Source organism: Myotis lucifugus, unplaced genomic scaffold (assembly GCF_000147115.1).
Source record: "Myotis lucifugus unplaced genomic scaffold, Myoluc2.0 scaffold_77, whole genome shotgun sequence".
NCBI classification, from domain to species: Eukaryota; Metazoa; Chordata; class Mammalia; order Chiroptera; family Vespertilionidae; genus Myotis; species Myotis lucifugus.
This window is the reverse complement of record NW_005871125.1, coordinates 2511108-2524560: the sequence shown is the minus strand read 5'-3', so window position 1 is coordinate 2524560 and position 13453 is coordinate 2511108. Positions and strand designations below refer to the sequence as shown.

The following is a 13453-nucleotide window of genomic DNA, read 5'->3' as shown; positions in this document are numbered from 1 at the left end:
TAGCGATTGACTGAAGGTCCCAACAGCCGCTTTTTTCTCTTTTATTTTTAGTGTTATTGTAGGCAACCTTTAGCTATGGCTATAGCTCTGAGCTTCCGCTGCTGGTTTGTTTGCGTTCTATAATAGAAACCAATGTATAACTCCAGCTCTGAGATCCCTGCGGTTTTGTTTAGCTTCTATATTTGTTACAAAGTTTCAAACTGCCAGCTCAGAGGCCGGCAGCGCAGGCGGGGAACGTTGGAGTCCTCCTTCACTGAAGCAAGCCTCATGTTTGCTTCCAGCTGCCTGGCTGCTGGCCGCCATCTTGGCTGACAGTTAATTTGCATATACTCACTGATTAGCCAATGAAAAGGGTAGCGGTCGTACGCTAATTACCATGTTTCTCTTTTATTAGTGTAGATATATATATATTATATAATGCCTTGCACATAGTTTGGTGTTTGATTTGTATCCTTTTCTCAGATGGTCAGTCAGGGGCAGCCATGAGAGGAGATATAGGAAAGGCTCAGAAAAACCCCCACAAAACAAAGTTTATTATACTCACAGGTCCTAGAGGCATGCACACCCTGAAGGGCCACATGGCAAAGCATCGGGGTGGTCAGGAGGCAGAAAACAGAGGCCAGGGGAAGGCTTAGGCCAGAAGCTTTGTTAGGATTTCCTGGGGAAGGGCAAGGCAGAGCAGGACATGTAAGTCAGGACTGGCTAGTTTAGTACTTGTATAGGGTTTGGGGCCATAGGAATGGTCCCTAGTTACCTGGCTCTGGGATGAGGAAATCCCAGGACTACTGTACTGCCTCCTGGGGTGCACAGGCAGCCGTGAGGTCTGGCTCTGGCTGGGTCAGTCTGCATGTCCAGGGCATGTTCCTGGCTGGGCCCTTTGCTCTCTCCAAGAATTAGCTACCTCAGGGAGGGGCAGTCTCTCCTCAGAAAAGTTTTTTAGTGTCAAACCTCATAGTACACACACACACACACACACACAATACAGTGTTCCTCAGGCAATACCTAAGATTTCATATGGAAATGTTTCAGTGATCACAGTAGGGAACCCAGGTTAGAATGGTGTCTTTGAAAAGTCCAGCCCGCCCTCAGCATAGCTGAGCTCCCCCAGAATGAACTAACTGATCCCTGACCTTTCGTGGTGACTTTATCTGCCTGAAATCTATGCTTTCCTTGCTATTGTACCCCAAGCACCTAACAATGCCTTGCACGTATTCACTTATCACTTTCCACATTGATTGAGGGCCTATAATGTGCCAAGGGGCTAGTTAGCGATTGTTAAAAAAATCCTAATTGAAAACATGAACCCTGAACTGAATACACTTTATATGCCACCACAGATTCTCTTGGCCTCACCCAGCTCCTAGGACTTCTGCCGTTTTCTTCTTAGCTGTTTCTGCAGCAATCAGCTGCCTGCCTGAGTTCTACTCAGTCCTATACTGTTCTGCTTGAGGCCAATGCCCAGATTTTGGCACCTCCCACTACTTCCTCACGTTACTTGCACAAGACACCGTGTCACAGGTTAGATAAATCTGGCTTCACACACTGAGCGGGCCAGGCAACATCACAGACGTTTGGGAGAGTTAACTCTGGGGGCACACTTTGCTAAGTGGCGATGGCAGAAAAATGTCTTCTCTGTCCCTCTGGGCAATGGTCTGTTCTGAGGTATGTGTTTCAGGACAGCAGAAAGGAGACAGCCGCTTGATAGAAGAGGCCCTCTTGTCTCTTCATGAAGGAGTGGCACTGTCTTGTCTGCTTCCAGTCTCCCTTCCTTCCTCCCTTACTTTTGCTGCCTTGGGATTGTACCTCCCAATGAAGCATCAGTGATTCAGTGTTGCCTCAGACTCTGTTTGCTCACAGATCCATGCCCTTAATAATACCATTTCTTGATTCTTAAAAAAAATATTTTAAATTTTTTTATTGATTTCAGAGAGGAAGGGAGAGGGATTGAAAGATAGAAACATCAAAGATGAGAGAGAATCATTGATCGGTTGCCTCCTGCACACCCCACACTGGGGATCAAGCCTACAACCCAGGCAGGCATGTGCTCTGATGGGGAATTGAACTCTGACCTCCTGGATCATAGGTCCACGCTCAACCACTGAGCCACACCGGCCAGGCCCACTTCCTGATTCTTCTTCTTACTATACCAGGTCCTCTTCTTGCTCCTTTCATTTAATTCATATTCCAAGTCACTCAGTTCAGCACCACAACTCTCCTGATTATACTTCTATTTTGGCTCCATGTCCTCATCCATCTTGGTTTATCTCAGCCCCAATACGATCTTTTGTCTGCTGTTCTAGCCTCCATTCCTTCTTTGTCCTATGGTTAGCAATATTTTTCTTTTTCTTTGGGAAATTACTCTCCTCATCTCCTTAGTTCATGTGATTCAGGTGGAGCTGAATTTCTTACAGGCCTTGGCCAACCAGTGCCGTCCATGCTCCCAGTCACAGTGATTGCCTTGCAGACAGGCACATGACTAAGTTGGCTCAAACAGAGCCAATCCTAAGCTATTTGTTAGAATTACTGAGAATTAAAAGCTATTTTTCCTCTTAGAAAGAAAGTGAGCCAGGACATGGAATCAGCCTGAGAATGAAACCAGACCCAAAGGAGAGAAAGAGGGGTTGGTTTTTAATGAGGAGGTTTGAGCTACTAAATTCATTCATGCCTGAAGCTTTCTCCCTTTCGTTTCTTCTTTCTTTCTTTTTTAAAGATTTTTTATTGATTTTCAGAGAGAGAGAAAAACATCGATGTGAGAGTGAAACATCGATTGGCTACCTTCTGCACGCCCCTACACTGGGATGGAGCCCCCAGTTCGGGCATGGAACTGGCAACCTTTCGGTGCATGGGATGATACCCAACTAACTGAGCCACACCGGCTAGGTCATTCCTGAAGTTTTCTACCCACAAAACGTTCAGTTTTCTGAGTGAATAAATTGTATTTTTTCCTTTCTGTCCCTGCAACTGAAGGTGGACAAACTAATATGGTTCTGTTTCTCTGTAAGTCCCAGCCTCCTGGGCATTAACATAAAGACCTGGGGTACCCACCAGCAAAGCTCCCTAGAACCTTGTGCTCTCTATGCCTTTCCACTACAGAGTTGTGGGATATGCTTAAATGAGTCATTAGGTAGAGACAAGGATTGAGTTACTGGCCCTGAGGGCAGATACTCCACACCTGGTACTCAAGTAGCCATTCCACAGTATACCGTGTCTTGTCACATCTTGTCTCTTCCCTCCTGACCTGTGTTTCAGTCTGAGTGCCTTGCCAGCAATCTGATGCAACTCCTTAAATTCTTAAAACTGCAAGGGGATTTTATGGCCAGTCAGGCACACAGTCCTTAAGCAGAGCCGAGCAGGTGGAATTTCTGGCACCCTACCACACTGCAGAGACAAAAGCAGGTCTATTGCCCTGGGATGTGGGGGCAACTCTAGGAGGAACTTCCCAGGCTGAGTGCTGTGTGCCTTCCAAGTTTGGCTCCCATCATCTCTACTTGACTCATGTTCCTGTACGCCTTTCCTCCTAATGGAGTTTTACTTTTACACTCTGACACACACTCTCCCACTGCCCTGGGTGATGTTTCCTCAGCCTCCCGTGACACGTTGGACCCTATTCCTTTTTCTAAGTTGCCCCTCTAAGAAGGCAGGTCTTCTGTTGCAATGTGATGCATGGGAACTGGACACTGGTAAAGTCTAATTACTATGAAATAGAGCTATTTTCTCTGACTCAGGCTCAGGTGTACCAGTGTGCCCTGGACCGGCAGCACAGGACAACTTGGAACTCTTCCCTGATCTTGCCAGGCTTCCAGTAGACTGTTAGCATCTATGCATATCCTGCTGTGCTCCCCATGGGGTATCCTTATGCAGTGATCAGATGTGTAGTGGACAAGGTCTAAAGCACAGAGTGGATTTCTCCTGCTTACGTGGTGAGTGAATGGCTGATGGGTGAGATCTCAAAGCACACACTGAAAAATATTCCTACTTGTTAATGTAAAAAAAAACCATTGAAACCTGTAAAAAATTTTTGGGAAAAATATTCCTACTTATGTGATGGACAGTTTTCTCTGACATGCTAATCCCTTTAGTCAGCACCACTGCTGGACATTGGTTTGGTGACTCTCCCAAGTTACCAGGTGACTTTCAGGCAACTATGATGGTGGAATTCAGGTGTAAGAAATATGGACCAAACAATAATAGCAAAACAGTGAGTATCTCCTATAGGTAAGTTTTAGGCTAGGTGCTAATGGCTCAAACAACAAAACACTAAATTAAAACACTGTTACACATTGTGAAATGGGCTTTGAATGAAATGAGCCAGAGGCAGAGACAGAATACTAGGGAAGGGTGACTGACTTCAGGGAAGGCCTTTCTGAGGAGGTGACAAGAGGTAGGACAAAAAGAATGGGGAGGCAGTGATCATGCAAGCAGGTGAAGGAAAGGAGAGTGTTACTGCCAGAAAGAACAGCATATGCAAACTCCCTGAGGGAGGTATGTTAAAGAATGGAAGACATCAGGGTAGCTGATGCTGTGAACAAGCAGGGAGAGTGGTACAAGATGAGCATTAAAAACATGACCAGTTGCAGGATGGAGGAGGGCCATAGCGAGTTTGGATGAAAATTAAGCCACTGAAGTGGGAGAATAAAATGAAATAATTGCAATTCCAAGGTCATTCCTGCTTCAAAGTGCATGGAGAATAGGCTGTAGGAGGCAGAAGAGACAGAAAGCAAGGGAACCTGGAAGGAGGCTGCGGCCGAGGGCAGCGGCCTGGGGGGAGGAATAGAGGATTTCTCCATCCACTTGACTTCCTGTTGGATTCTATGTGAGAAGTGAGCAAAAGAGGAAGCAAGTGTGACTCTTAGATTTCTCACTTGGGAGACTGGTCTGTGGTAGTGTCATTAACTAAGATGGGAAAGTCTGAGGAGAGAATGTATTCGTGGGAATCTGTTCAAGTTTTGGAATTACGTTTCAGCTGTTTGTGAGTCAGACAGATGGGGACGTCAGTGGGAACCTAGCATACCACCTGGAACCTGGTAGTGGGGTCTGACCTAGAGAGAGGGATTTGGGGGTTGTCAGCACACAGATGGCATTTAAAGCCACAGGAATGGATGAAGTCCCAGGAGAGAGTGTGGTAAGAGAATAGGAGGACAGAGGGCCTTTGGCCCGCCTCTCCCTTCAAGTTTTCTCCACATTCCTAGTCCTTCCTTCTTTAGGCTTCAGAAGCAAAAGACACAGTGCCAGTCTCTCCTCTTATTACAGAGCCTAAGGGCCTCTAACAAGTGAGCCAACTCTGGCCATCCTTTCAGAAAGCCCTGCCCTTAAGCCTGTTCCCACGCTTCTATCTTCTCATTTTTTCAGATTAGTTTCCTCCCCCCACTCCCAATGTAGGCAAATAATCTTCATGCTAAGAGAAAGGAGAGGAAGGAAGGAAGAAACCCCAAATAACAGCACCATCACCACCCAGCCAAGCAATTAAACCAACAAACAAAACTACAGCCTGAGCACTCAGAAAGGAGATGACTCCGCTGACCGAGTCTTGGGGATAATTTGCTGCTCCACTGCCAGCCTTGGGGTGCACCATGCGTCCAGACTGTTCTGCTTGGCCTTGGCAGTCAGGTTATCAGGGTGGAGCGCAGACCACACGGAAGGCTGAAACAAAATAATGTGACTGGCACGGGGCCAACCACGACCACTCCTGGAGGAGCACATTCATGCTCCACTGAAAATCGGTCACGAGGCTTACATGCACCTGTAAAGGCATCACATATCTTTCCATGGGACACATGAGCTTGACAGACCCCATTGTTCTTTTTATGTGCAATGGTCAGGATCCTCTCTTATCTCTCTGTGACTACTCCCTGCTCCTGGCAGATTCGCCCGCTTACCTTCTCCCACCAATAGTTCCCGGATTAAGCCAGGAACTAATTCCAAACCAGAAAGAAGCAAACAGGAAGTGTCCTAGTTGTGGCTGTAGATTACCCACAACACTGAGGTTTCCTCTTGGTGTTTTGCACCTCTGCTTTTGTTCAGCTCGCCCTGCCCCCTTCCTTCCGGTGCAGTGTCAGGCCACTTTCTTGGCCTCTCTGCAGTGTGGAGGCCACCTGTTTCTCACCTTCCTAGCTGGTGCTTACCCCACTATTTTCCCTGACTACCAGTGTGCAGTTCAGACTGGTGGTCTGATTCACAACTTTGCTCTAAAGCTTGTTTGCATGTGCACCTCACCCTGCTCCCTATCAGGTTGCAGACCTGCTGTGCAGCCCAGGTCCACAGCTGCTGCATGTTCTGCCTGTTCTTCACTCTCCCAGTCCCAGCTTTCTGCCTGTCTTTATGCTAAGCCACTGCCCCCACAGCTCCTCTGATGACATGTCATGCACACATGCAGACTGCTTTTTAACTCACAGCTGCTTTAAATACCTGCACTCTGTGGTTGTGCATCCATATTTATTTACTAGAGGCCCGGTGCAGGAATTCTTGCACAGATGTGGTCTGGCCAGTCTGCCCTGATCAGGCTGATTGGGCCAGGCCGCTGGGGGGAGGGGACAGAAGAGGTTGGCTGGCCGGCCCCGCCCCCTGGTTGAACTCCCGGTGGAGGGGGCAATTTGCATATCAACCTTTTATTATATAGGATTTGGCGACATGTTGGCTCACGAACAGCTACTCCCTCTCTGCTCCCCACCAAAAGGGTCTGCCTCCTGCAGCTTTTCCCTGGTGTGGTCAGCACTGATGTGTATCGCTGCTTTTAAGCAGGGCTGCCATAGATTCTTTAGTGTTTCTTATTTCTGTCCTAGGAATGTCTGTTTCACATCATCTTGGAAATAATAAATGGATGGGGTTTCAACTTTTGATGGCATTTAATATTAAGTCTGTTTCATGTGTGGCATTAATGAAATTGATTAAGGAAAGGATATGTGGCTGTCCTTAGTACTACAGACTAAATTATTCTGGGGCTCCTGAGTGCACATAGTTCAATTAAACTTCCTTTCTCCTAACAAAGTCAGACACGCCCATGTGACTTATTCTGGCTGAAGAAATAGAAGCAGAAGTTATGTGTGTTACCTCTAGGTGGAAACTTTAAGAAACAGTGTGCACTTTGATACATTTCCTTTGATTCTTTCAAGGCTAGCACTGTTCAATAGAAACATAATGCAGGCCATATTTGTAAGTTTGAATTTTTAGTATTCACATTTAAAAAATAAAAGAAAAATATTAAAATTAATTTTAGTGATATACTTCATTTAGCCCAATATATCAAAAATATTATTTTCGCAGGTAATCAATATTAAAAATTATTCATGAGATATTTTACATCTCTTTTTTCATATTAAGTCTTTGAAATCTGGAATTTTATACTTACATCACAACTCAGACTACACACATTTCAAGGACTCAATAGGCAGATCTGGCTAGCGACAACCATGCTGGATAACACACGTCTCAGCAGCCTTGCAATGTGGCTGGTCTGAATTGCAATGTAAGTATGAAATAGATATAATTTATATTTAAAAATGTTAAACTTTAAAAGTTTATGACTTTCAAGACTTCAAAAGATCCTCGGGTACCCACTTTTTAAAAAAAATATATATTTTATTGACTTTTTACAGAGAGGAAGGGAGAGGGATAGAGAGTTAGAAACATCGATGAGAGAGAAACATCGATCAGCTGCCTCCTGCACACTCCCCACTGGGGATGTGCCCGCAACCAAGGTACATGCCCTTGACCGGAATCGAACCCAGGACCTTTCAGTCCGCAGGCTGATGCTCTATCCACTGAGCCAATCCGATTAGGGCGTACCCACTTTTTGATGGGCAGGAGGCTAATCCCCAAGGAAGGCACATTCTCTAAGGCTCATTTCAGATGTGGTCAAGGAAGATAGTAGAACAGAGAATCAAAGTACACTCTTAGCCCCTGAGCAGGGGTCCTTAAAAACACTTACCCAGTAAGAGTTCAGAATTCTAAATGACTGCTGTGTGTCTACATACTTCCCCAAATTATAGCAAAGAAATAATATTAAGGCATAAAGAGAAAAGAGGGATGGTAGAGATATCTATATCATAAAAGGCTTGTGGTTGTGACACCGTAACGGCGGAACGACCAAACAACTGACCACCAGGAGGTACTGAAGCACCTCTTGAGCCCTCCCCCCACGCCTCCCCTCCCCGGGCACCGGCAGCATTGGCAGAGCGCTGCGGGGTGCCGGCAGCATCCTTAGAGCGTGCGAGGCGTCGTGGGGCAGTGGACATGGCCCTGATGGCAGGCTAGGCCTAGGGGACCCTACACGCGCACGATTTAATCGTGTGCTGGGCCTCTAGTTGAGAATAAAGGGATTGAGAAATTATGGATGAGCAATTAGATTCTCTTTGGAATTAGACCTAGACACACTGGCCACTGGGCTGATTCCCAGAACAGAAGCCCTTACAGATACTGCTCCCGCTGGGCCATGGTGTGTGTGAGTTACAATAAAACAAATCAGAGCTGGTGCGGGTTATCGCTAGGACCTGCCATATCTGTCCACATATCAACCAGGCTCATCTTCATAAATGTCAGTCAGACTGTGCGACTCCCCATTGAAACGCTTCGATGCTCCCCACCCCCTCTACGATAGAATTTAAGCTCCTTGGACATGGTATCCAAGGCTCTTCAGGATGTGACTCCTGTTTTCTTTTGAAGCCTCACTTCTTGCCACTCACTTCCTAACGTTTTCTGCTTCAGGAAAACCAAAGGATTCTGAGTTTCTTGCCCATACCACGATGCTTCTCTTTATTTCCTGGAATCCCCTCCTTCCTTTTTACCTGGCTAATACCTACTAATTGCTTAAGATTTAATTCAGTGCCATCTCAAAGAGGTCTGTGCTGACTGCCAGGATGATGACATGTTCTTCTTTGACTCTCCCCAACACCTTGCACTTCTATCATTAAACTTACCACTTTGCATTAAAATTATTTATTTATGGGTGCCTTGTTCTTAGGGGCTTGGTGAATGCTCAATAAATGTGTCTTGAATAAATATTTCTGGAAGACAGAGCCAGTGACCCCAGAGAAGAATGGATGAGGGAATCCTTTCCAGAGAGCAGGGTCCATCTGTGTTTTCTCCATTTGAACTGAGGTGGGCCCCATGGCTGCTCTCATGAGTAGAATATGGTGGAAGTGACTCTCTGCCAGTTTCGGGGCCCAGCCTGAAGAGATTGACAGCTTTTACTTGTTGTCATGTAGGACTCTCACTCTTGGAAGCCAGCTTCCATGGAGAAGTACAACTACCCGGAGGGTGCCGTGCTGTGAGAAGCAAAAGCCCTGTGTACAGGAAGTGGAGGGTGAGACACCATGTGGAGCAAGATAGAGATCAAGGAGCACTGAGATGCTGGACATCTAAGTGTGACATATGAGGCATCCCAGAAGTGGATACCCAGCCCCATTGACCCCAGTTGATGACAAATGGATCAGACACAAGTTGCCCAGCTGAGGTCATCCAGAATTTTCCAACTTTCAAATTTTGAGCAAATAAAATACTTGTTTGGGATTCTTCATTTGGTGGTAGTTTGCTATGCAGCATTAAATAGCAGAAACATAAGTGCTGTCATTACAAAAAACTAAAATATGTGGCATTGATTTTGACACTGGACAGTGGTCAGAGACTGAAAAGGCTTCAAAGAGAGTGCAATGGAGGCTGGAAGGACAAGCGTTTATTACTAAGACTTGGCAGGAGGGCAGCTCATACAGTGTAGTTGCAGAAGATTTAGCAAAAGTGTCACCTGACATATTTTGAAAAGTATAAAATGCAACTAATAAACTAGTGGATCTTGGTAAGCAGATTTTCAGGCAGAATGTTACAAGTGCCCACAAGTTCTTGTATCTGCATACGATAAAGTATAAATAGGGAGAAATAAGCTAAAAAAGTTATTTAAAAATTTTAGCAGAACTGAGAGAAAATACATAGGACCCATCATTTGCTGATTTCAAAAATAGAATGAGATTCAACTCAAAACCAAACCAAAACAAAACAGGATGATTTCTCATCTGTTTTCCAGCTAAGAAAACATTTTAAAAGCAAGAAATATCCTCCAGGTAAAGATAAAAACCCGGGCAATAAAAAGAAGTCAAAGCTGCAAGCATCAATCTCCTTGATAAGATAACAGAAACATTTAAGTTGATGGCCCATGGATCTTATCTGCTTGACAAAAGATTTTAATAGTGTGCCTTATGGTCCTTCTTGGTTAAACATCAGAGATTCTAATAATCTTAAAGATACTGCCCCATCCTTAAGCAGATTTGCAGAGGGCCAAAGGCAGAGAAGAGCTCACTCAAAAATATTTGTGGGCATGACTCTTATGTAATAGAATAGATTATAAGTTTGATACACAAGAATCCTATGATGTTTTTAAAAGAATTATACCAGCTTGGACTGAAAGGGTCAGAGGCAATATCAAATTTAAAAGAGGGCTTTGGCCCTGGCTGGTTTAGTTCAGTGGATAGAGCGTCCACCTGCAAACTGAGGGGTCCTGGGTTCGATTCTAGTCAGGGGCACATGCCCGGGTTGCGGGCTTGATCCCCAGTGGGGGGCATGCAGGAGGCAGCCAATTAATAATTCACTCTCATCATTGATGTTTCTATCTCTCTCTCCCTCTCCCTTCCTCTCTGAAATCAATAAAAATATATTTAAAAAATAAAAATAAAAGAAGTCTTTGGACCACTAAACTAAGACAGGGATGATTCAGGCTAAGAAACTCACTCAGCAGAAAACACAAGCCATTTCTTATGGAAAATGAAGAATGACTAAGGCAGAACCAAGAGCCCAAAGGTCATAACCAAGGGCCACTGAGAATCATACCAAGGATGCAAGACCAAGGCTGAATCAAGGAACTGGCAGCGTGTTCCTAGCTGGACCTCATATCATTATGGAGCATTGACTGCTCCATGCCTCCTACCTCCTCCTTTTTGAAAGGGCTTGTCTACACATGCCTGCCCCAACATTATGTGTGTGTGTGTGTGTGTGTGTGTGTGTGTGTGTGTGTGTGTGTGTTTGTGCAGGTAACTTATTTTTAAATTCACGATTAAGAGGACACATACCTGAGGAACCAAACACAAGGAGGCTTATCTGCATCTCGCCCTGAGATCTGTCACTTCAAGCCTCATGACATAATAAGGTGAGACTTGTGGGGTCTGTGGAAGGGGGTTAGCACATTTTGCATGTGGAAAAAATATAAACAGTTTGTGACCATAGGGCAGACTGTGGCAGATTAAAGATGGATACTTTTCCCATGGATAAGAGGGAATCTGTAACCCTCCCCTTAGATCTGATTAGAGTCTGTGACTGTTTTGAGCAATTGAATACGGCCAAAGTGAAGTTGCAGCAGTTTTTGAATCTAGGTTTTAGGAGATTGGCAACTTTCACTTCCGGTTTCAGAGCCACCACTTGAGAAGTACACTATCCAGATCCACCACGCTGTGGGGAGACCCCGGAGGACGAGACATCATGTGTGGGGAGAGACAGGCCAAAGGCATTTGTTGTGCCACATGTGAGTGGAAGAGTTATCTTAGAAGTAGTTTATCTAGGCCTCGTAATCACAGCGATGACTTACGGATCAGAAACAAACTCTTCTAGAATTCATGATGTGTAAAAATCATGAGCAAAATAAATTGGCTGTTTTAAGCCACTGAGTTTGCGGTAGTTTGTTATACAGCCATAAGTAACCAGAACAACTTCCACTTTGAATTCACTATTTAATCAAAAGCACTTGCTCTTTTCATCTATGGAAATTGTTAGTTATATGAAATTTGAGTCTGCCTGATCTGATGATTTCTGGCCAATAGATGTGACAGAAGTGATAATGTCTCAGTTCTGAGCCTGGACCTCAAGAGGCCTGTGTGCTTCTGCTCTTTCTCTTGGAAACTTTGGAGCCTGAAGGAATTACTCATCCCAGTTGACCCTTTGGCTGACCCTCCAGCTGACCACAGACTTCATGAGTAAGCCTGTCTGAGATCATCTGAGCCCAACCCAGATGAGAAGAACACTCGCAGTTGGACCCAACTAAATTGCCAACTCAAAGAATCATGAACTAAAACATGGTTGTTGTTGTTTTAAGTTGTAAATTTTGAAGTGGTTTGGTAAGCAGCAATATTGTTTACTGGTACCACAGCCGTTGGTTAAATTTATCGCTGAGAACAAAGTAAAAAACTATGGGTTGTTCTGTCCAGTTTTAAGTAATTTCTTTACTTTTGTTTTTTTATAAACTAACTTTTAGTATTTCTCTGTGTCAGGATACAATGTGACATTCCTGACCAAAACTCAAACCCTGAATCTAATTATAAGACACATTAGGCAAACCCAAATTGAGAGACATTCTTCAAAAGTGTCAAGGTTATAAAAGACAAGAAAACATAGAGAACTTACTACAATTTGAAGGAGGCTAAAGAGACATGACACAAAATGCAACACATAATTCTGGACTGGATCCTTTTAGTATAAGTAGCATTTTTGAGACAACAGACAAAATTTGGGTGGAGTGTATGAATTAGATGGTAGTAGTGCATTAGTGTTAATTTACCAATTTTGATGGTTTATTATGATTATGTGGGAAATACCTTTGTTTATAGGAATTATGTACTAAAGACTTTGCAAGTTTTGGGGCATCGTATGGACAACTTACACTCAATGGTTCAGTTTTTTAAAAGTTGAAAACGAAAAGAAATAGTATAGAAAAAAATATCAATAGTAGGGTAGTTCTGATTCTACAAAATAATAAAAAACAGGTACTTCCCACATAAGTTAATAATTTATTACTGCCCCAAAAGTGTTGCCTGGGATCCTGTTTCCATTAATTTAAATCAGAAACATTATATGGTTGGTACATCAACCCAAAACACCTAACTAATTTCTCTAACATAGAACCAAAGCACAGTAAAATGTCTCCGTATCAGGAACATCGTGGTAGTAAATAATATTATATGCTTAAAGCATCACTTTCTGATGACCAGATAATTAATATGGTTATTAACAAACTTTTGCTTTGTATATAACATTCCAAATAGAATTCCTGTGCTGTCACTTTTGTTGTTGTGCTTTTCAAAATGGTTTTCACAGTGCTCGCTTCGGCAGCATATATACTAAAATTGGAACAATACAAAGAAGATTAGCATGGCTCCTGTGCAAGGATGACATGCAAATTTGTGAAGCGTTTCATATTTTTGTGGATTAGAAAACTATGGTACATCTACACAATGGAATACTATACTGCTATAAAAAAGAAGGAATTCTTACCATTTGCAGCAGCATGGATGGAACTGGAGAGCATTATGCTAAGTGAAATAAGCCAGTCAGTGAAAGAAAAATAGCACATGATCTCACTCATTTATGGATAATAAAGAACATTATAACCTGATGAACAAAAAGGTAGATACAGTGGCAGAGAAGCATCGAACAGACTGTCCAATTACAGTGGGAAGGCTGGGGAGGGGGTGGGGAGGAGGTA

At 43.9% G+C, this 13453-nt stretch overlaps 1 non-coding gene across 1 annotated transcript; it reads left to right on the top strand.

The window, feature by feature from the left end:
• Positions 1 to 13064: 13064 nt before the first annotated feature.
• LOC111826420 lies at positions 13065 to 13171 on the top strand. The gene has a single exon (XR_002829753.1). It is a non-coding gene; the product is annotated as a U6 spliceosomal RNA (small nuclear RNA).
• The last annotated feature ends 282 nt before the right edge of the window (positions 13172 to 13453 follow it).